Raw genomic sequence first — 23,096 nt, forward strand, 5'->3', positions numbered from 1 at the left:
TCTTAATGTTCACACAAACAGAATGATAAATCATCCAAATGCCAAGAAAATATATTAGAGAGTTCCATTTTCAGCTTACAGGAAAATGCAAAGCCCAGGCTAGAGAAAATTGTGAATTCTCCCAAATTTAATCTTGTTTTCTCAATGTCACCTTGTCCTCTAAATACTCATCCCAGAATGAGGGAATGTGGTAGAATCGACTTTTTCCTAACCAAGATCTCCCATTAGAAATGCCATAAGTTGTTTTACATTAGGGAATAAATTTCTGGTACACACTTGAACTCAGATACTAACACTGACTTCATAATTCAAGACTTTATTGGAGAAGAGCACATGAAAGATGCAGGAGAGAAAGCAATATGTATAGGAAGCAGCTTCAGAACAATATGTGTCTCACACATGAGAGAAGAGAGGACGAAGTATGCAGTTAGGAGAAATCAGATTGCTATGTGCAACTCAGAAATCTATTATCATGGATAGTTGTTAAGCCAAAGTCACCTACCAAAAAAGACCCAGTTGTAGGTGCATGAGCCTGAGGTAGCTTCTTTAGTGGGGTCCTTACTAGTGGAAGCTAAGATAGAGTCTCAGCACCCGTGTGGTGTTCTTACCAGAAGGCAAGTAGCTGATGTTACTAATCAGCTCTATTGTCTTTGGTAAGAGAATGGAAGCACAGTGTTATGACTTTCACTGTAATCTCCAGGAGAGCCAGAGACAGTTTAAATTTAGGCCGGGAGCTGCTGTCCATGGTACCCAAAATCCTATGATCTCCTAGGAAATCATTCCTATGCTTTTTTGCAGAGGCAGATTTTTTTTTCTCCCCAAAATTAAGAGAATTGCTGTCCCTGCTGCCTGGGCAAATTTTCCCAAGATCAAGAAAGGGGAATATTAATGGAACAATGTCAGGACCTATCAAGGTGGTTGGTCTCAGAGTTTCTTATGGTGCTTATCCATGGGCTTGTTAGCTGTCCATTCTTCATGGCTTCCATCCTCAGTTAATACTTTGGTATGTCTCAGCAGCTTCTTGGAATGTCTGTGCCAAACTGTCATTTATGAGAAGTCTGAATCTTCCAGTATTCTTAGGCCAAGACTGAATTTGTCTTCATTAGCAAATATAGCAAGAGAAGCAAGGGACACAAAGAACTTAAGTGGCTCACCACTCCTTCTTCCTTCATTGTACAGCTTATCTTGCTGATCTCAACCATTTATCTCAATTGGAATGGAAATACGAACTCTTACCTATTGGGACACAGAAAGACTCCACTGTGCTCTGGTGGCAGTCTTGTAGGTTAATGAGACAGTTCTGAGAAGAACACTGACCATCAGGAGAATCTCCAACCCTGCAGAGCTCAATGCTACAGGAATGGAAAATACAGTATTTCTCAATGGAACATAGGACATTTGGAGTGAGAAGAAGTGTGTCCAGTCAATTTTCTGTCTCTTAATGTCCAGATTCACATTGCCATCCAAACCAGGACACTGTTTATAGAGAATTTTGATGATGCACAGCATCCTGCGGGGTAACACACCACTCCTTTACAGGTTTGCCTTAGATCTGCCAAATCTTTCATGCCAACACCACAGTGGCTGATTCTGAGTGCTTTGGTTTGTACACAATAAATACTCTCATCCTGGGTCCACTGTCTTTTCTTCACTATCCCCTGTGTGTCCTGCTTAGACTCTGAATGTGAGATTCCATGCCTATGTTAGGAATTCTAGAGCAGGATGCAGAGAGAGGCCATGCAAACCAGAGGAATAAATCTATATGTACAAATGTATCTATCCTATAAGGTGCTCAACCTTCCTGATGCTGTGACCCTTAAATATAGTTCCTCACGTTGTGGTGATCCCAACCATCAAGTTATTTTGTTTCTACTTCATAACTGTAATTTTGCTACTGTTATAAATTTAATGTAAGTATCTGATATACAGGATATGTGATATGTGACCCTTGTGAAGGGATCATTCAATCTCCAAAAGGGGTCATGCCTCATGGATTGAGAACAACTGCCATAAGGCTTAGCAGCTGAACTATTTTATTCCCCATCATGGAAGCCTAGTGTTTGTCACCCAGTCACCAAGTTCCAATTGTTTTTCTCAAGAGAGGTGACCAGATTCTAGCTATATATGGTATCTGTTCTAGATAGGCTAGATCTCCATAGGCAACAATCTTTAGACCAGCATAAGTAAGTATTAGGTTATAGTTTAGGTTCCATATATAGACTCCATCTTTGTCTCTGTGGATGCCTTTGCTGTGCTCATAAATGATGGTCCTAAGCTTTCATTATGTCAACTGACCCAGCACAGTTTCTAAATATTATTCTATTTTTGATGATATCTGCTGATTATTTGGGTTGCTAAATCAATATTCTTTTAGGTTACATGTCCAGTAGTCTTCATAACATCTGAGTCTCTTCCTTTCTCCAATATTGTATCAAAGTATTAGTGTTAATTTATTTTGTAAAGAAAGCACAAGAGAGTCACGTGTACTCTTCCTGTGGCTTGTCTATGGAGAACTAGCCTTTCTTTCTAGCCACTGGAAATTAGAACTGAACAAGGTTCAGCTTCCTCCCTTGAATTGATTCCCTTTAGTATTCTGCCATAGTAGAAAAAAAAATCCCACATACTGCGTGCAATCAGTTCTTTGTTCTTCCTTTCCATGATTATAGAAAAAGTATGTATGTTGTGACTCTCCATGTGTCATAATGTGTTAAGATCTACACCTCCACAAGTGAATTGATATAGACTTCCCTACTGGATTTTTAAGTGGCATTGGAGATTTTGCCTTCTGGCTTCTGGTGAGCAAGTATGACCACACAATCCTCACTGTCTTCAAACCTGGGGATCCCATCTGTGTAATTGATATATTATACAGGCATAACAACCACAGTAGCCTCTCCTGTCATTGTTCCTCTAACTTATTTGTAATATTAATGCTTTTTTTTTTTTGCCAATTCACTGCATTATTCACCCTCAAGTTCCATTCAAAATCAGTGTTAAAGTTAAAGTTTTATGATTCTTTCACTTTGCAATGTCTTCTGTAAGGTAAAGCCAGGGATATTCTGAGATATTCTAAATTTTAATTGTAATGACAGACAAGCACCAAGAGAAGGCACTGACTTGGTGGGTGCCACATACCCTTGTAGGGATCCACAATATCTTCCACATTAATGACATACTGGTTCATCAGTCATAAGGATGAACCATTCAAGATCCCAGAGTTAACATCTATAGAGCTTAGCCACATAAGAATATCTGTGCCTAGAACCTGTCCCATGCTTTGGGGTAGAAGATTTTGTCGAGCCAGTCTCGAAACTTGGATAATCATCTGTGTCTCTGGTTATCACAAGTCTAGCTGCTGCTAACTCAGACTGTAGTAGATAACCTTTTTGAAATAAACCAAAAAGCTCTTCTGGCTCTCCTACATGTATTTATTTATTTATTTATTTATTTATTTATTTATTTATTTTGTAATTCATCCATTCACTTATTCACAGCACCTCTTCCTCAGCATTATTCCTGAGACCCTCAAGACAATTTAATAATTGTGAGATGTCTCTGCCCTCTTTGTAGTGTTTGCTCTCCACATTTTCCAGGTTCCTGAACCATTGGCCTTGAAGGGTATTTCTTCGATCAATATACTTTTTGAAGCTAGGACACTTCATAGATCTTTAGCAGCTAGATTGTACTGTGCACCATCACCAATGTGTGCACACTCACTTGAGTCATGTCTCTCTTGTCTTCTGGGTATGACTAAATAGTCCCCAGGCACCTCTTCAGTCTTTCACCTTTCTATTTATTCTAGTCCCCCTGTTTTAATTTTTGTTTTCCTAAAAGAAGACATATAGGATATGATCATGCCTGTGTTTGCTGGTGGAATGCCAGAGAAGGGTCATGGAAATGACAGGAAGGAGCAGGAAGGGGTTTCAATTTATTCTGTAGAAGAGAGATGGGCAGAGAGAAAGACAGGCAGAGAACCAGATCATAGATCAGTCTCAAGAAACCTTTATTTTGGCTGAAATAAAGACTTTAAGACCAGTTTCCTCTGTAACAGTGGCCCTATACTGATGGCCACTGCTCATTCCCAGGGAAGGGACAGGAGCTTGGCAGTTAATGCAAAGTAGACCCAGAAAGCTGGTAGCCAGGCGACACATGCTCCTATAGAGGAGCTGAGCAGCTCAGTCTATTTGGCCAAGAGGGATTTTAATTGGTTTCTGATTGATAGTTAACATTTACTGGGCATTTGTTATATGCCAGGTGCTCGGTGCTAAGAGCTTTTAAATGTGTTTACCCACTGAATATTCATAATGAGTATGATGATTATGTTTAATTTTCAAAATTTAACTGAGAGTTGGGCATAGTGGTTCATGTCTGTGATACCATGACTGAATAGCCTGAGGTAGGAGGCCAGACACTAGGCTAGGCCACTCTGGGCTACATAGTAAACTCTAGTCCAATCTGACCTACTACATGAGACCTTATCTAAAAAAGTACCCCAAAATTTAACTGAGGCTCAGAAAGGACATTTACTTAAAGATCATAGGAATCTTGATCTTGGTTCTCTTGAACAAATTAGAACAATTTGTGAAACTTCCCATTAATACAAATTTATATAGTATACTGCCAGCTACAGTTGAAATATTACATAATCTCCCCAAACCCATGTTTGAAGGGATAACCACTGGCTTGGCACCAATAAGAGATGGTGGGATCTCCAAGAGGTGGCATCTAATAGGAGGTTTAATCCTGCAGTGGGATTGTGGGACCCCAGGCCCTCACTCTTTGCTTTTCAGTAATAAGGTGGATGGCTTTACCAGGTCACATCTAGTGTACCATGATCTACTGCTCCTTTACCAGAGGCCCAAAAGCAACTGAGACACTGGAGTACAGATGGAAATCCATAAAACAAACCCTTCCTCTTTACAAGCTGAATTATCTTGTGTTTTCATTGCAGTCATGGAAAGCTAATACATTCCTCAAACACCTTCTATTTCCGAAGATTCACCATATCCTTGGATGACAGGTGTGGAGAGCCGAGCCCCGAGCGAGCAGCCTCGTAAACAAAACCCTAATTTGGCTAAGCTTGTTGCTATTGGTTGCTTCTACATCTGGTGATCTATCTGCTTTTGCTACATGGCCCATTGGGATTGGCTAAGCTTGGGAGTACTCAACAGCTGAGGGTGGCCCAGGAGGTGGAGCTTAAGTAAGCTCCAGAGAGGCAGGAGACAGAAGGCATAAGATTAGAGCAGGAGGAGAAGCATTGTTAAAAGGGTCCTGAAATAAACTGCAAAAGGAAGAGCTCGTGTAGTTGCGTCTTTCCTGCTGGACGAGGAGGACCGCAACAGACAGGAGTGAGCCATATATTCACCTTGTATTGACCTTACCCTCACAGAGTTCAAGTGTCCTGAAGGAACATGAAAACTCAGATTCTAGCACAGCTTTAGTACAACATACAAACTACCTCAAAATACTTCCAAAAGGCCTACTGGAGAATGTGATACTTAAACTGTGACCAGAGAAGGAATAATACTTTGCTTGATAACAAATGAGTAGAGATGTCCAAGGAGAGCAAACAGTATACACAGATGTCTATGAACCACAGATAGCCTGCTGTATCAATGTAGCTAGCAATAATGTGTGGTTCTGTTTTCTGCTACTTCCCTTGGCACTGCTGTATACCTCAGACAGGGAAGGGTGGAGTGAAGCCAGAGTTTAGTGGTCCGCTTCTTTTCTGGTTTATCTAAGCAATGCTACATCAGGTGGAGAATGGGTTGATCAGCAAGATCCTTATCCAGCAGTGAATGTGGGAGGAGAGAGGCCTTCTGACGATTTTAGTGTTACAGCTCTTCAGAAGATAATTTAATGAAACAGCTCTCTTAGATGATAACCAATAAAACACCTCATGTGTATATGCTTTATTTGGGGGTGAATCAAGGCTATGTATATGAATCTCAGAGAGTAGGAAAGGGTTCTTCTTAGGGTGAAGTTTCATTGGCTGAGGCTTAATGTTCCAGAAATACCTCCTTTGCATGGGGAGGCATTCCAGGAGGTTGAACCTTGTAACTTTGTCAAGGAAGAAGTGACATTCCTCAGGTAGAAGATTTGGGGGTAAGGCTTCCCAGATCAGTTGGGAGAAGAGGAAGCTCAGGTAAAAGGGATCCTCAATTTTGTTGCAAGATCAGGAAGGCTATCCAGACATGGTAGAATACAACCATAGTAGAAAGGTGCAACAGTACTGGGCCTGTAGACAAGAGTCCCAAACTGCTTGGTAACACTAAATTTGTCCCATATGGATATATGCATGTGAGAAGACAAGAAAACACTTCATGATCCCCAAAAGGATGTATAAAACAAGCTTTAGAGTGGTCACATGGAAGAAAATAAATATTTAAATAAAATCTTACAGAGATTTGTATCTCATTTAATTTAGTTCAGATTTTTGAGCCCTTCCTACTTGACTAGTACAAGAATTTCCTGGTTGAGGCATCCTCCCTTAATTGTCTCTATGCTCCTCTCCATGTTAAAGGATCAGAATCCTCACACAGCCTATGTTAATCTGAAATTCATGCTTCCCATTGATCTCAACATGTGTCATATTTACAGACACCTGGTCTTTGAGGTCCTTCATAAGCCGGACTGCTTTCTCCATATTAAGCCAGATGACACTATCAAAGGCAGTAGTCTCAGGCACTGGGAATACAGCAATAAATGAAAGGTTTCATTATTTATATCTTTTGAGACAATGATACATTTTCAGATAAAAATGTGAGATTTTCTTTGAGCAGTCCAGTGGAGGAAACTTCAAACAGGAGGGGAGAAATTATGCTATACACACACTGTTTTGATAAAGTGACAGATTTAAACGATTGAGGAATAATACACCCAGTAAGTGGATAAAGGTGTGGTAGGAATATATAAATATATAAACATTTATGTATATAAGAAAATGAACTATGAACACTATGAAATATATATGGCCATTTAATGAATTTTTAATATGTGCCAGGTACTGAGATATTAGATTGTGTTATGTACTGGTCTACTTTACTCACATTGTTATTTATGTTTCCTGTAGTAATTGGAACAAGTATTATTTCTATAATAATACATATCTTTCTATATATGTAAAGATAATACATCTTTCTATAATAGTATTTATCTTTCTAGATCTTTAAGATGAAAAACCTGAAATCATGCAACTTTCCCAAAGTCAAATCCGTAGTTAACTCAAAGAGCCCTGACTGAATTCAAGTCTAATTCTAATCATGGGGCTTTCCCCATAGCACATTTCTAAGCATCTCTTTGAGGCTCTACCAACAGCTTCCTTTAGAGGCACTGGCATCCGTCAATGCTTTCCCCATAAGAAATGCTAAGCTATTACACATTGGGTAAGGTGAGACAATGCTCCAGGAAGTCTCCATATTTCTTCATGTCCTGTGTGAACTGGCACTTGAGCTTTCTTTCCAAGGATTAGTGTTGAATAAGCATCTCTGGAAAACAGAAAAGCTGGCCCTTTCTGGAGCACTCAGTAGATTTACTTCCTGTTCTGTATAATGAAGATAGTATCTCTCTTCAGGATGAATATCTATTGAAATACAATAGGTTACAGCCTATTATAACATGATTAAGCTCAAGTTTTCTGAGTTGAGACATGAAGTTCACTATGTATCACATCCACTGGCTTTCCCCTGCATTGTCCTCCTTGGTGCTTGGAACAGGGGAATGAAGTTCGTGGTTTGCTGAGCCCTGTGCATAGTGGTTTATCTCTGACCTGACAGTGTTGTACCTTCTTCAGGTTCCTACAAGATACCAGTCAAAGTAACTTGTTAGGTTGCAAGTGAGGGTAAACCTCAGACTCCACAATTTCTGGCATTAACTTCTCTATTCATGATATTAAACTAATAGTTGTGCCCTTGATTGACACATTTCATCCAATTGTTCTTGGACATTCTTTGAGGTATTTGACCTTTGAGCTGTCAGTCTCCATTCTTTCTTTCTCTGCATTATGCTTTCTTTTGGCTGCAGGGGCTTTGTGTCTCTTAGCTTCTTTTCACCTTTCCCTGAATTTTAACTCTAAAAATTATATCCATTGTTCACACCTTACAGTAAAATAAATGTGTTGCCTCTCAGAGATATTTGCATTTTCAGTCTCAATTTTAGATACAGACTTCATCTCTGGAAACAGCAATTTAAGAAGTTTTAATAAGGAAGTAGATGGAAGCTTACTTGTACCAGAGATTAAAATTCATTTGCTTTACTTCTGAAATTAGAGCACTCAATGTTTTTCAGCTCTTTTTATGAGTCAAGGAAGTTTTGGCTTGATTCCAAGTTTCAGTCTATACAACCATATTCAAATGTTTTACATCTATGGGTTTGACCAACTGCACTTCAAAATCATTTGGGGAAATTGTCCTTGTGCTGAATGTGTACAGCATTTCTTCTATCCCATTTTTGTCCAAGCCGTGCAGTGGAGGAACTATGCACAGCTTCTACACTGCTAGGTATTGTACAGCACCTATAGATGATACAAAGTATAGAAGTGGGGTTGGAATGTCTAGGTTCTATGCAAATACTAAGACATTTTATATGAGGAGTTTGAGCATCTGCAGACTTGGGTATCTGCGGCTGTCCTGGCTTCATCTCCCATGAGTACTGAGCAATGACTATATTTGCCACTTGGAAGTATGCTGAGAGTTTTGTTAGTTAAGCCAGGCACAAATTGTAACTATAATATAATCTTTTGAATCTCAGTAGGCTAATAAAGGCACATTTCTTATTCGTGTTGAGACCAGCATGTGCTTGGCACTAGGTGGACCTGGGTCCGTAGGCTCCTTCCATTCATGGGACAGAAGAGGGATTCCACAGCAAGGATACACATCTTACCAACCACCTGAGAGGATCGAATATGCTTTCTTTTTCTCATACTCTATTGGCTGAAGCTCATTTACATGACGACATCTACATGCTTGAGCCAGAGAGCTCTGCCTCGTGGCCAAATAAAAAGTAAAACAAGTTGAATTGCACACAGAGTTATCACTGCCTAGAATTTGTACGCTTTGTTCCAGAATAACTCAGTAGCGCCGGATATTTCTGACAAACGCTCATGAATAATTCACTTTGACACAGAGAGGGAATGCCATATGCTGCTTGTATTTGTGGTTTCTTTGGTTTCAAATCAGTTGCTTCCTTTTCTGCAGTGAAAATAATAGTAGCTTACATTCTTTCACGTAACCTTAAATAAAAGCCTAATTTCACAAACAATTTGTATAGTATGATGCCATTATTGTAAATGGAGACAAACAGCATCCATAAAGCAAACTATCAGAGTACAGCAACAGTCAGTTCTTCAACAACAGAAACCACTGTTACTGTCTGATATATTTATATTTTTCTGAAAAAAATAAATTTACAATTAGGAAAGTAAAATATTTCTATTTCAAACAGTAGAGACCAATTCAGCATAGAGCTGTTAGACTGTACTGTTTTCATACTACTGATTTCATGCTTAAGGACAGCAAGCATTAATAGTGTTATACCCACTTTGCAGAGAAGAGAACTGAGGCTCAGATAGAGTAGAATGGGCCAGTGGCATACATCTGGAAGCAGTCAACCTAAGAGTTAGACCTACAGTATGTTTTTACAAAGTCTGTTTGCTCCTGCAGCACCAAAATGACTTCAGGAGCCTAAGCAGCCTAGTGAGCTTTGTCTGTTCCAGTAGTTCTTGATTTCAACAGAAAAATTCACATATAAACTTCTTTAAGGAATTCTTCCGTAGTTCCTATTAGACAGACATACAACGTACTACAGTGACTTGCCCTACTCACTCACTTAAAGGGAAGTTCTGAGCATCTTTAAGTGTTTGTAGGTAAAGGCTCTTTGATAAAGAAATTATAGCATAGCCTTTCCTCTGTATCTCCATCTGCCTGCATGGAGTGTGCTTAATGAGTCCTCGGTGACTCCCCCTGCAAGAAAGGATTAGAGAAGTTGCCAGCCCATCCTGTCAGTTCCACATCAGATCCAGATGGCTCTGCACACTCCATTTTTAGTTCCTGTTTTGTTTTCACCTCTCAGGGTAAAAAAGAACAGCCTGTAACATTGCGATGGGTAAATTTCTGCACAGTGACTATGGATGCCGGGCAGCAGGGCTGTCTCTGTTCTCTAGGGCTAATTAGCCTCTTAATGTCGCAATCACCAGCATCGCCCACCTGTCTGCTACTGAGAAGTGGTACTCAGGGGCTCCTGGTAAGAACCAGAGAAGACCTGGATATAGAGAGGTTCAGCAGTGGGCTACAAAGTTGCAACTCACGTTTCAGAAGTGTATGCACACACTGAAGCACACACAGAGAGAAACAACAAGAAGTAAGCCTTCCCAAGAGCTGGTATTTGGAGTGGGCTGGTAACTAGTTATTATGTTACAAAAATGGAATGTCCGATCTGAGGCTGGTGACAGTTAAGGTTAGTGGCAAATAAGCATATTCAAAGCCTTCTTTTATAGCTTTCTCCTATAGAGTCCAGCCCCATCCCACTCTCTTCCTTTAACCTTCCCCCCAATACTGTTACATTATGGCAGGGGGTGGCAGAGAGGATGTTATTTTAGGTAGCAGGATAATTTTGGTCATCAGAGAGCTCTCTCTACTGTTTTAACAGCACTTCTGAGAGCCTGCACATAATGTTCAAAAAACGAGGAAATGAGAGAGTGTCAGCTAATCTCATGGAATGCTGAGGCCAATCAGACTGTTAAGGGGCAAGCTTTCCAGGTCACTGTGTAAACTTCCAAGTGCCACTTAGAGAAAGTGTATCATTTGTCACCTTCCCTGGAGGAGACACACCACTTCTGTCCCTATTCCAGAATCTTAGACTGAAAATTGAACATATTCCAGAAAAACTTTTCAAGATAATTAATTGTTAAAAACCTTAAAGGAACCAAAATAGAGATTGCTTCATAAAGATGAAACAAAGTAATGCAGACACACACAAGCCAGGAGCTTTTCAGATCTGTCACACTGGCCACTTGAAGAGTTATATAACATGTTTCCTTAATAATTTGCAGGTCTGTTGTTACAGACCTGCAAATCAGAATGCAAGAGAATGAGGAGGTGAGATGTGTCCTAATTTCTAGAAGGAAAATTTAAGGCATCTGTGCGCAGCAGATGTTGTGGAATGGCAGTACCTGTGCGAGTCTTGTGATACTGTGGAGTTTTGTCTTTACAGAACTGATGTTTAGAGAATGAAAACGATGTGACTCCTTTGAAAACAACATAGGACCCTGGCCTTAGTTCTGAGGTGGGACCAAGCATGCCTGGAAAAAAATCATTATGAAATATTGTTGGTCATCATTATGAAAAGACACAGGGAACTTAGTTTATTTCCTCCTTCTCCTACTGGCTAGCTTGTACTCAGAAGGCATCTTAAGACTGGTGAATTCTCTCAACAAAAGAGTGGATGAAGGGCATGGGCTGATTCTGAAGACTCAGATGAATGTGCTGCTTCAAATGAAGGTGCATGGATTCTAGTCATTTATGGTTTTCCCTTTGTAGTTTTCCTGTCTTATCACTCTCAAAAACATTTCTGAATGATTGTGCACTGTGATCAGGAACCCAAAGACCCAAGATCTCTAGCTCCCTGTCTGAGCACCACTAAGCATTGGTCAATGAAAAAAGCAGGTGTCAGAATATAACGCCAAAGTATGGCATCATGGTATAAGGAGGATGGTCGTTCATACTCTCTCATAGCTCTTGGCTTTCTCCTTGGGGGTTCATGAAAAGAATTATTGCAATCTGTTTTGACTTAAATGTAGAATGTTCCCCGTAGGCTCATGTGTTTGAACAATTGGTCCCCAATTGGAGCTACTGTTTTGGAAGATTGGGGACACTTTATACAATGGAGTCTTGCTCAAGAAATTGGAGCAGGCCTGAGTCATTGCCTGGCTTGGTCTCTGCTTTCAATGTTTCAATGCGAGATTTGTTTTTTTCCCTAGTGTTTGCATCAGGTGCTTCATTAGCACATTTGCTTTTGACTGATTCATTGTTACACCTTCACCTTTACAAACTGCAGCTTCTTTTACTTGCTTCCTTAGAAGTAACTGACTTGAATGTAAGTGCAAATATAACTCAAAATGTAAGTAACTAACTTAGTTGAAATGTCTCAGAGTCTTAGCATATACAGAGCTTTTCAGGATCCGAGCAGCATCAACTTCCTTGGCCACTGTTTTTAGCTTTCTCTTAATTCTTACTCAACTCTGGCATCAGGCAGAGAGAAATTACTATAAATTTTGTTTTGGACATATAGTCTTTCTTTACATTTTACTATTTTAATTATACTCTTTGTAAAATCTGTTCTCTTTACAAACACTACTTGTGTTCATTACTTTTCTCCTCCCTGGAACAAAAATACCTGACAAAAGCAACTTGAGGATGGAAGGGTTTATTTTAGTTCAGTTTGAGAGTACAGTCTGTCACAGTGAGGCAGTCGTGGAGACAGAAGCCTGAGACAGGTTCATGGCATCCACAGTCAGAAATCAGAAGCAGAAAAAGGTCGGTGTTCATCTTAGTTTCTCCTTAATATGCAGTCTGGGATCCCAACCCATAGCACAGCTTTCCTAAGTTTAGAGTATGTTTTTCCTACATCAATTAACCTATTGAACAACCTTTCATAGATACGTATAAAGATATGTCTCCATGATGGTTCTTCATCCTGGCAAATTGGCATTGAGAAGTTGGGCTATCACCCCATCTACCCCTTTCTTAAAGGTAGGAGACAGTCTTTGTATTGATAGGGTCAGCAAGAAAACAGATGCCATAAGACAGCACATGCTTTGATGATAGTTAACATTACAGTCTGATTAACAAATGTCTCCAAACTTCACATGGTACAGGCTTGGTTATCCATGTGTGACACTACTAAGAAGTGAAACAAGCCTTAGAAAATAAGGTTTCATGGAATGAGATTAAGTTGTTAACAGAATACCTTTGAATGAACTGAAAGGACCCTGGCCTCACTTGTTTCTGAGTAACATAAAGTGAACAATGTTGTTCTGACATGATATTCTGATAAAATTGTAAGGTTAAGCCATAATATAATAAACTTCTGGGACCATGAGCCCAAAGTAACCCAAACCTTTCTTCCTTATGATTTAATTGATATGAGGAAAGTTGTCACTGTAACAGAGGCTCACCAATGTAGGAGACCTGTATTAACTGCTAAGCACATGTAGGATCTATTCTCATTGTCTTGCACACTCTCAGAACTGATGACACAGTGAAGTTGGTATTCTCATAATTGTTAAATGAGATGTATTGTAGGACTTCTGTTTTAATTAATCACCAGAACCATGCTCTGCAGCCCAAGCTATCATGGGATTAATCATGGTGAGGTTCATGTTGCCAATCAAACTTAAGGTTTTTATATTACTTCTTAAGTGATAAGGAAGTGAGTCATAGTCACATCCCCTAGTGGACTGTTTGGGCTGGTCTATCTAGCATAATACAGAAAGTAGTGTTGAGATGCCCCTCCCACTTTAAGTTCTATGTTTCCCTTCCTTATCCCCTTATTTCTGTCCTCAAAGCCACACTCTCTTGCTTATCTCATTAGCACTCTCAATCTATTTTGTAAAATGAGGTGCTGCTATAATCTAAAATGTCAGTTAGAGCCTTTAAATTAACTTTGTAATTTTGTTTGTCTGACTGTCTGTTCTTATCTGTGTATATATTTACATATGTATGTTGTAAACACAATTGTATATGTGTGCCATTTAGGTATACTCATGAGTGCAAGTTATAGAGGCTAGAGGTCAACTTTGGGTGTCTTTTCCTATGGTTCTTAACTTTCTATTTTGATACAGAGTCTTACTGAAACCCAAGCTCACAGTTTCGGCTAGATTGATTGACCAAAGAGCCCCCAGCATCTGTGTGTCTCTGCTTCTCTGGAGTAATGCCTTATAACCTTATGCCATATCACTTAGCTTTTTATGTGGGTGCTGGGGACAGGAACACATGCCCTTACACTTGCATGGCAATGACTTTATTCATTATCAGCCTCACTAGCTCTAACTTCAGCTTTTGATACAGCTGTTATCTCCACTTTGTAAACAGGGGAGCAGAGGTATCAAAGGTCTAGAAGACTTACCCAAGGCCACAGAACTCATAGGAAGATGAGGTGGGATAGAATGCAAACATTCCATTTCTAGTGTCAGAAGTGTAAACCAACAACCTTTTGGGTGCACACATTTTAGTCTGATTTTGCTGCTGTTTGCTTCAAAGGACATTGTGCTACACATGCCGGATAATCTGATCTTCTCTTTATGAGCATCTGTGGCTACTGCAGAAAATGTAAGGAACAGCAAGGAATGAAACCAAGGGACTACTTAGCTAATGGTGGCTTGTGGTCCTAGAGGACAAACTAGACATGACTTTTAACGATGATGGTCTTGTAAGTACTTCAATAGTAGAACTATAAAAGTGACCAGGTAACAGAGAGACCAAAGGAAGATATTCAATCAGCCAAAGGAACAAGTGAGTTACGTTCTGTTTGTAGACTCATTTAACAAATAACTGTAGCCAGGGCAACACTGGATGAGAGAAACGAAGTGAAAAAACAGCTGGGCAAACATCTTATGGGATTTACATTCTATTGAGAATACTGTTCATCAAAAACAAAAGAAAAATGATATCCTAGCCTCACCCACCTCAAGTTTGTGGCTGAGACACTGCAATAAGAAAAGTTAGCGAAAATCTAAAGCATTTTTTGAGTACACAGTTTACAAGATTCAAGAGCCTTTGAGGGAAGTGAAACCTCTTCTTAGGGCTTCATTTTTCAGTGAACCATTTTTTTTCTATTTGTGGTAAAGAGTAGATGGTCTCAGCTGAGCATGATTAGAGAGAGAAATGATCTTGTCTGAGGACAGTAAGTGAAGGCTGTGGTAAGCAAAGATTGTTGGGTGAATGTCGCCATGCTTCCCACCATGATGACAATTGGGCTAAACCTCTGAACTGTGAGCCAGCTGAATTAAATGTTTCACTTTATAAGAGTTGCCATGGTCATGGTGTCCCCTCCCAGCCATGAAAACCCTAACTTAGACTCTGGGTTATAACCTGTTTTGCGAGGAACAGGATAAGAGCAGCCTAATGTTTGATTATCTGACTTCTATGGTTTTCTCAGTTCTCAAAGTGCAATGTTGCCTATAGGATTCCATCCACCCTATAGAAGGCAAGCAGGTGTCTTATATAATCTTATGTCACAATAAATGCCATGGGAAAAGAGAAAAATGGGAAGGCAAGGAGGGTGGTATTGAAATACGAATTTAGGAGAGCCTCTATAGAAGGGGGCATTGGAGGAAAAGAGCCTAAACAAAGCAAGAAAAGTCAATCACATGGACATTTCATAGAAGATGGCTTCATAAAGGAGACTTACCAAGTTAAAAGTCTTGAGGCAAGAGCATGCCACCATGTTGGAAGGATAACAAGGAGTTGATGTTGCCGAAGTCAGAAAACAAAGGAGGGCAGTCTAGATGAAACAGCAGTGGAAATGGTCTCCCACCGTTATAACATCCTCAAGATGTAACCAGTAGCCTGATGGGAAAGGACTGTTCTAGGAGCCCAGGAATAAGAAAACTGTTACTGGGAACCATCTTATTAGGAGTGAAGGTAATACAGAATTAAAGCAATAATAAGAGCCATCCTTTAGGGTGGCAGTTCTCAACCTGTGGGTTGCGATCCTCAGGGATCACATATCAGACATTTACATTATGACTCATAATGTAAACTACAGTTCTGAAGTAGTGATGAAATAATTTCATGGTTGGGTGGTCACCACAGCATGGGGAACTGTATCGGGGGGGCCACAGCATTAGAAGATTGAGAACCACTGCTTTAAAAGCCAACTAGGGACAGATCCAGATAAATCATTTTAAGTAGTTTCAGACAAACAGATTACAGTGAACAAGGTAGCCTGCAGTTCTCATGTGTCAAAACAAAGTGTTTCAAATGAGTTTCAATTCGGATATCCTGTCACTAGTGGGGTCTAGCTAGTGTCTTAGGCTATCTTGAGTTATCTCTCCTCCAGTTCCAGGGAATGGGATTTGGCTTCATTTTCATTCTTTTTCAATTTCCTCTTAGTCTTAATGGCAAACATTTTTAGCATCTGAAGGACTTGTCTATTAATAGCAAAATTGAATGATATCAGTGAAAACCTCCACTTTTAGCATTGGTTATATAGTTTCACTGAAAACAATAGTATATGAGAACTAAATTTTAAATAGCAAAAAGTAATTTTTGTAGTTTATGAAATCCTTCATAATATTCAGATATTATAGGGGACAATAAGACCTAGAGTCGGGGACCAAATTACGACGGAGTGTGTGATTATACTCGCGTCCAAAGCTGAGCTTTTCACTTCCAAAGCTATTTCAGTTGCCTTTCAATTAAAATTGACTCTGGATCCTCCTTAAACTCCACTTCCTTCAGGTGCTACTTTTTTTTATGTTCTATTTTTTTAAATTTGATATTTTCTTTATTTACATTTCAAATGTTTTCCCCTTTGTAGGTTTCCCCTTTGAAAATCCCCATCCCACCCAACATCCCCTGCGTCTATGAGAGCGCTCCCCCATCTATCCACTCCCATCTTCCTGCACTGGCATTCCCCTACACTGGGGCATCAAACACCCTCAGACCCAAGGGCCACTCTTCCCGCTGATGTCCAACAAAGCCACCATCTGCCACATACGCAGCTGGAGCCATGGGTCCCTCCATGCATATTCTTTGGTTAGTGGTCCAGTTCCTGGGAGCTCCAAGGGGTCTGGCCTATTGGCACTGTTGTTCCCTCCACAGGGCTGTAAACCTCCTCAGGTCCTTCAGCCCCTTCTCCAACTCCTCCACCAGGCTGCCCCTGGCTTTTAATACTTTTTGAAGTATCAGATGTGACATCAGTACAGACAGTATGATATCAGAAATCTGGTTCCCTAGTGTTAGATGTGAGTATCTTTACATTTATTACATTTAATTACGTTTGCACCAATGTTTTCTACCAAAAATTGAGAAATTTATAGTTATTGGTTTCAAACATTATCTCTTTTTTCTTTTTGTTTGTGGAATGTGATTTTAATATTTTCAACTGTTAATATTCAACAAATAGAATAATTATTTTAAGATATATTTTGTTGTTATGTCTCCCTTTTCATTTCTGATTTTGTGAATTTGGATACTGCCTCTGTGCCCTCTGGTTAGTCTGGCTAAGGGTTTATCTATCTTATTGATTATCTCAAAGACCCAGTTCCTGATTTTGTTGATTCTTTGTATAATTCTTTTTGTTTATATTTGCTTGATTTTAGCTCTGAGTTTTATTATTTTTGTTGTAGAGCTTTCAGGTATGTTGCTAAGTTCCTAGTGTAAGCTCTCTTTAGTTTCTTTTGGATGCACTTAGAGCAATGAATTTTCCTCTTACTACTGCTTTTATTGTGTCCCATAAGTTTTGGTATGATGTGTTTTCATTTTCATTAAATTCAAAGAAGACTTTAATTTCTTTCTTTCTTCCTTGACCAAGTTGTTATTGAGCAGAACATTGTTTAGCTTTGATGTGTACTTGTGCTTCCCATTGTCTTTGTTGGTATTTGGCCCTGTGAAGGTTCTATACCCCAGCATAGGGGAATGCTTCTATGCCCCAGTATAGGGGAATGCTTCTATGCCCCAGTATAGGGGGAATGCTTCTATGCCCCAGCTTAGGGGAATGCCAGGGTCAGGAAGTGGGAAAGGTTGGGTTGGTGAGCAGGGGGAGAGGGGAAGGAACACTGATTATTTTATTTTATTTTTTTCTTTATTTCAGAGGGGAAACTGGGAAAGGAGATATCATATGACATGTAAATAAAGACAATTTCTAATAAAAAAAGAAAAAATAAAAAATTTTTTTGAAATAAAATAAGAAAAAAAGAGCATCCTTAGTTCATGGTAATCTGATAGGGTGCAAGGTATTATTTCAATCTTCTTGTATCTGTAAGGCCTGTTTTGTGACAGATTATATGGCCAATTTTGGAGAAAGTATTTTGAGGTACTGAAAATAAGGTATATTCTTTTGTTTTAGGATGAAATATTCTATAAATATCTGCTAAATCCATTTGGTCCATAACTTCTGTTAGTTTCACTGTATCTCTGTTTAGTTCCTGTTTCCATGATCTGTCCATTGCTGAGAGTGGGGTGTTGAAGTCTCCCACTATTATTGTGTGCAGTGTGATGTGTGCTTTGAGCTTTAATAAAGTTTCTTCTATGAATGTGGCTGCCTTTGCATTTGGAGAGTAGATGTTCAGAAATGAGAGTTCATGTTGGTAGATTTTTTTCTTTGACCAGTATGAAGTGTCCTTCCTTATCTTTTTTGATAACTTTTGGTTGAAAGTTGATATTAGAATGGCTACTCCAGCTTGTAATTGGGATAATTTGCTTGGAAAATTGTATTCCAAGCTTTTACTCTGAGGTAGTATCTGTCTTTGTCACCGAGGTGCATTTCCTGTATGCAGCAAAATACTGTATCCTGTTTATATATCCAGTTTGTTAGTCTATGTCTTTTTGGGGGAATTGAGTTCATTGGTGTTAAGAGATACTAAGGAATAGTGATTGTTACTTCCTGTTATTTTTGTTGTTAGAGGTGGAATTATGTTTGTGTGCCTATCTTCTTTTGGGTTTGTTGAAAGATTACTTTCTTGATTTTTCTGGGTGTAGTTTCCCTCCTTGTATTGGTGTTTCCCATCTATTATCCATTGTAGGGCTAGATTTATAGAAAGATATTGTGTATGTTTGTTTTTGTCATGGAATATCTTGGTTTCATCTATTATAATTGAGAGTTTTGCTGGGTATAATAGCCTAGGCTGGCATTTGTGTTCTCTTAGGGTCTGTATGACATCAGCCCAGGATCTTCTAGCTTTCATAGTCTCTGGTGAGAAGTCTGGGGTAATTCTGATAGGTCTGCCTTTATATGTTACTTGACCCTTTTCCCTTATTGCTTTTAATATTTTCTTTGTTTAGTGCATTTGGTGTTTTGATTATCATGTGACAGGAGAAATTTCTTTTCTGATCCAATCTATTTGGAGTTCTGTAGGTTTCTTGTATGTTCATGGGCATCTCTTTCCTTAGGTTAGGGAAGTTTTCTTCTATAATTTTGTTGAAGATATTTACTGGTCCTTTGAGTTGGGCATCCTTGCTCTCTTCTATACCTATTATCCTTAGGTCCTGGATGTTTTGGGTTAGGAGCCTTTTGCATTTTGCATTTTCTTTGACTGTTGTGTCAATCTTTTCTGTGGTATCTTCTGCACCTGAGATTCTCTCTTCTATCTCTTGTATTCTGTTGGTGATGCTTGCATCTATCACTCCTGATCTCTTTCCCAGGTTTTCTAACTCCAGGGTTGTCTCCCTTCGTGATTTCTTTATTGTTTCTATTTCCATTTTTAGATCTTGGATGGTTTTGTTCATTTCCTTCACCTGTTTGTGTTTTCCTGTAATTCTTTAAGGGACTTTTTTTTGTATTTCCTCTTTAATGGCTTCTAGCTGTTTACCTGCGTTCTTCTGTATTTCTTTAAGGGAGTTATTTATGTCCTCCTTAAAGTCCTTGATTACTATCACGAGACGTGATTTTAGATCCGAATCTTGCTTTTCCAGTTTGATGGTGTATCCAGAACTTGTTATGATGGGATAATTGGGTTCTGATGATGCCAAGTAACCTCGGTTACTGTTGCTTATGTTCTAATGCTTGCCTCCCACCATCTAATTATCTCTAGTGCTAAATGCCTTTGCTATATTTGACTGGAGCCTGTCCTTCCTGTCTGTGATCCTGGTTGTGTCAGAACTCCTTGAGTTCAGCTGTCTCTGTGATCCTGAGATTCTGTGATCCTGTGATCTTGAGATTCTGGGTATTTCAGAGCTCCTGGGAGTCAAGCTGCCTCTGGGACCCTGACATCCTGGTGTGACCAAGCTCCTGGGATCCTGGGATCCTATGTTCCTGGGCATATTGGAAGTGTCTGGGAGTGGAACATCCTCTGGGTGTTATGGGACTGCCTGAGGAGTTTGTGCCCAAGGTCTGTCTGCTCAGGGCTCCAGCCCAGACCTGAAACAACATGTGCCACTGGTCGGGCAGAGTTCCTGTGTGCCCCTCTTTTTTTCTATTAAACATATATTTCCACTGGTTCTATTTCTCAGATGCACTGCTTTTCTAGATAACTTTTATGGCTCTATCTCCAAGTCACAATGATCCAATTTATTTATTATTTAAATATTATTATTTATTTGTTATTTAAAAATTTTAGACAAGGTAGTAGCATAAGTAAAAGCATTTTATGTAACTTAAAATTCACTTCTGGTGACAGGGAATAATGTGAAACCTGTAAAACAAGAGCTCATCACCAGGCAGCTTTGATAAGGCCTGGACCTCAAAGTCAAGATCTGATGAGTTAGTTAATGGACCAGCAGAGGCAGGCTACCAGGTAGCTCAGAGAGCAGTCAAGCCCAAGACAGACCTTGTTATGCCAAGGAACTAACCCCAAGGTGACGCTGGTTTGTTGGTGAACCAGCCCCAAGCTGTGTGCCCTAGTAGTGCAAAGCTACCACTCAATAAGATAATACGAAAATAGAAACTTTGAAAATGGCCTTTAGTATCTCAGGGTTTCTAGGAAGACACAGCTTCTCTAGCTTTTGTGGTAATAATTAAGATCCTGTGTGGGGCCCTGGCATCAGTGACCTTTACACATCAGGCACTGTAGCTGAGAGTGTGACACCCTCCTGTCAGCTTCTTCTGATGCTGTCAAGGACCTGCTGGAATCTCCATCAAAGCCATCCTCCCGACCTGTAATGGTGGAAGGACTCCATGGCGGCAGTGGGCTGAACCTGTAAGCTTCCAAAGTGTCTCCACTACAGAGATTCTCCAGCAGAATTCTACAAATCAGCATTTTCTATCTGATCAACTGTTCCCTGCTTGATGATGTGTCTGTTTAGTTTTTATATTATCATGCTATTACACAGAATGTGTGAGTAAACCCAGCATATTTGAAAGGCAGATTGTGTTTGGACATTCTAGCTGCCCAAATGCCTCACAGCCACAGACCACTCACTCCAGACAGGATTTCACTTTGTAGTCCTGGCTAGCCAAAAACTATTTATGTAGACCAGTTTGGCTTCTGACTCAGAGATCAATTTGCCTCTGATTCCTGAATGCTGGGATTAAAGGTATGTGTCACTGTGGTTGGTTAGTCATGCTAATCTTATCTGTGATAGAATGAGAATAAAGCTCTGATACATGGGGAAGGATTAGTAGATCTCCACATGGTACCATATTCTAACACGGTGGCATATACCACTTGGGAGACAAAAAGACTCATTCAATAAAGGAAATCTCCATTGGCTATCATTAATCTAGTTTCTTTCCACTTTCTAATCATGGAATTAATTAATTTTCTGTGTGTCTATGAATGCCTGACAGAAGCAATTTAATTTGGAAAGATTGATTTCTACTTGTATTGTCAGAAGACTCAGACCATGGTGGATTAGCCCCATAGAATAAGGGGCTTTTCATCTCATGGTGGACAAGAAGCTGACAAAGTCAATACTGAAAGAGACCAAGCTAGTTGTATTCTGAAAGGACATTCTCCTAGTGAAGTCACCTGCTTCCTTCATCTAGGCCTAGTTTTTCCTGCTTCCTGACAATGCCGTTGACTTATGAATTAGTCGAGGGTCCAAGTCCACTCACGAGATTAGACTGCTCATGTTTTCACTGGGTCTTGAAAGCTCTCATAGACCTAGTCAGAAGCAGATTTTACTCATCTCTTAAGAGTTCATCTATTCAAGTAAGACTAATCTTCACGTCTTGCTCCTTTAAATCTGACTCTACCCAGTGTATATATAAGATGAAGTGACCAGAAAACATTAGAATATGGTTTATGCGAGACCTACAGCTTTCAGTTGTTGGTATTATGTCAATATTTTCTCCAAATGTATTGTTTTCTTTTGTATTTTGTAAGAAGTATTTCTAACTATCCAAAGGGTGAGATAAAGAGAGATGGAGTGGGGATGGAGATGTTTAAACTATAATAACTACATGTTTTATTTAATTATAGAGAAGGGAAATATGTTGTATGGAATTAAATGAAGTAAATATATTTAAAAACATTCAAAAATTAAATGACAAAGCCTTAGCATTTGTTGCTGTTATTAGACATGGCACAGACGTTGTGTCCCCTGCTCTAATGCATTAACTTACCTTGTAGTTACCAACTAGAAACCCAACAAGATTTTCTTAAGACTATTGTTTCCTTATGAGATTTAGCAGAAGAAACTGGAGTTCATATACATCTTAAGTATTCATTCATCCAACTACTGTCTTTCTGGTCTTGAAACAGCAAATAAAAAATCCAGGTCTGTTTATATAGCACAAAATTAGACTAGTAATATTAACCTTTCAAATACTTTTAACAATATCCAACAGACATTTTAAACACTTATGTTCTATTACACTATTTCCAAGTTCTGCTGCAGAATGACCTTCAGTTTTGAGGGAATGCTGAGCCTAGGAAGCTAAGTGGTACGAATGAGGTGGTATGGAGCATGTAGAAGTCTGCTCAGACAGACAGACCAAGGCTCAGACAGACAGACAGAAGGTTCAGACCCAATAGCCTCACAGACCAGCAACTTTGCATTTTGTTTCAATGTGACCAAGACCTTGAGCTAGGGAATGACACCTCCATCATTCTAACTTCCCTGTGGGGATTGTTTGGTTCAGAAAGTGAAAGTCAGATCATAGTAGAACCATCTGCATGAGAAGCCATTGGGATTGAGTCTAAGAGTGTTGCAGTGAAAGAAGGAGAGACAGAGTTTAGTTCTTTGGAGACTGAAAGAACTTATTCTAGGGTGCTGTAGGTTTAAGAGAAAGCAGGATGTGAGGGATACTTCTTGATCTGCTCTGACTTGTACATGGTCACCTGCCAGCTTAAGGAAGACCATAGAAGGCAGAATAACAAACCATATCCTCCTCCCTAAGAGAAAGTATTATAAGCCACGATAGTTCTCTCCCTCCCTCCCTCTCTCTCTCCCTCTCTCTCTTTCTCTCTCCCTCTCTCTCTCTCTCTCTCTCTCTCC

General features: G+C 39.5%; 1 long non-coding RNA gene across 2 annotated transcripts in view; it reads right to left on the minus strand.

The window, feature by feature from the left end:
* The window catches only part of LOC116088879, a 49,636-nt gene extending 33,922 nt beyond the window's left edge, over nucleotides 1–15,714 (minus strand). For both annotated transcript variants that reach the window (XR_004118053.1, XR_004118054.1), the window contains exon 1: nucleotides 15,406–15,714. This is a non-coding gene — a long non-coding RNA (uncharacterized LOC116088879). The remainder of the gene's footprint in view (nucleotides 1–15,405) is intronic.
* Nucleotides 15,715–23,096: the final 7,382 nt, after the last annotated feature.

The sequence above is a fragment of the Mastomys coucha genome, unplaced genomic scaffold (assembly GCF_008632895.1).
Source record: "Mastomys coucha isolate ucsf_1 unplaced genomic scaffold, UCSF_Mcou_1 pScaffold14, whole genome shotgun sequence".
Lineage (NCBI taxonomy): Eukaryota > Metazoa > Chordata > Mammalia > Rodentia > Muridae > Mastomys > Mastomys coucha.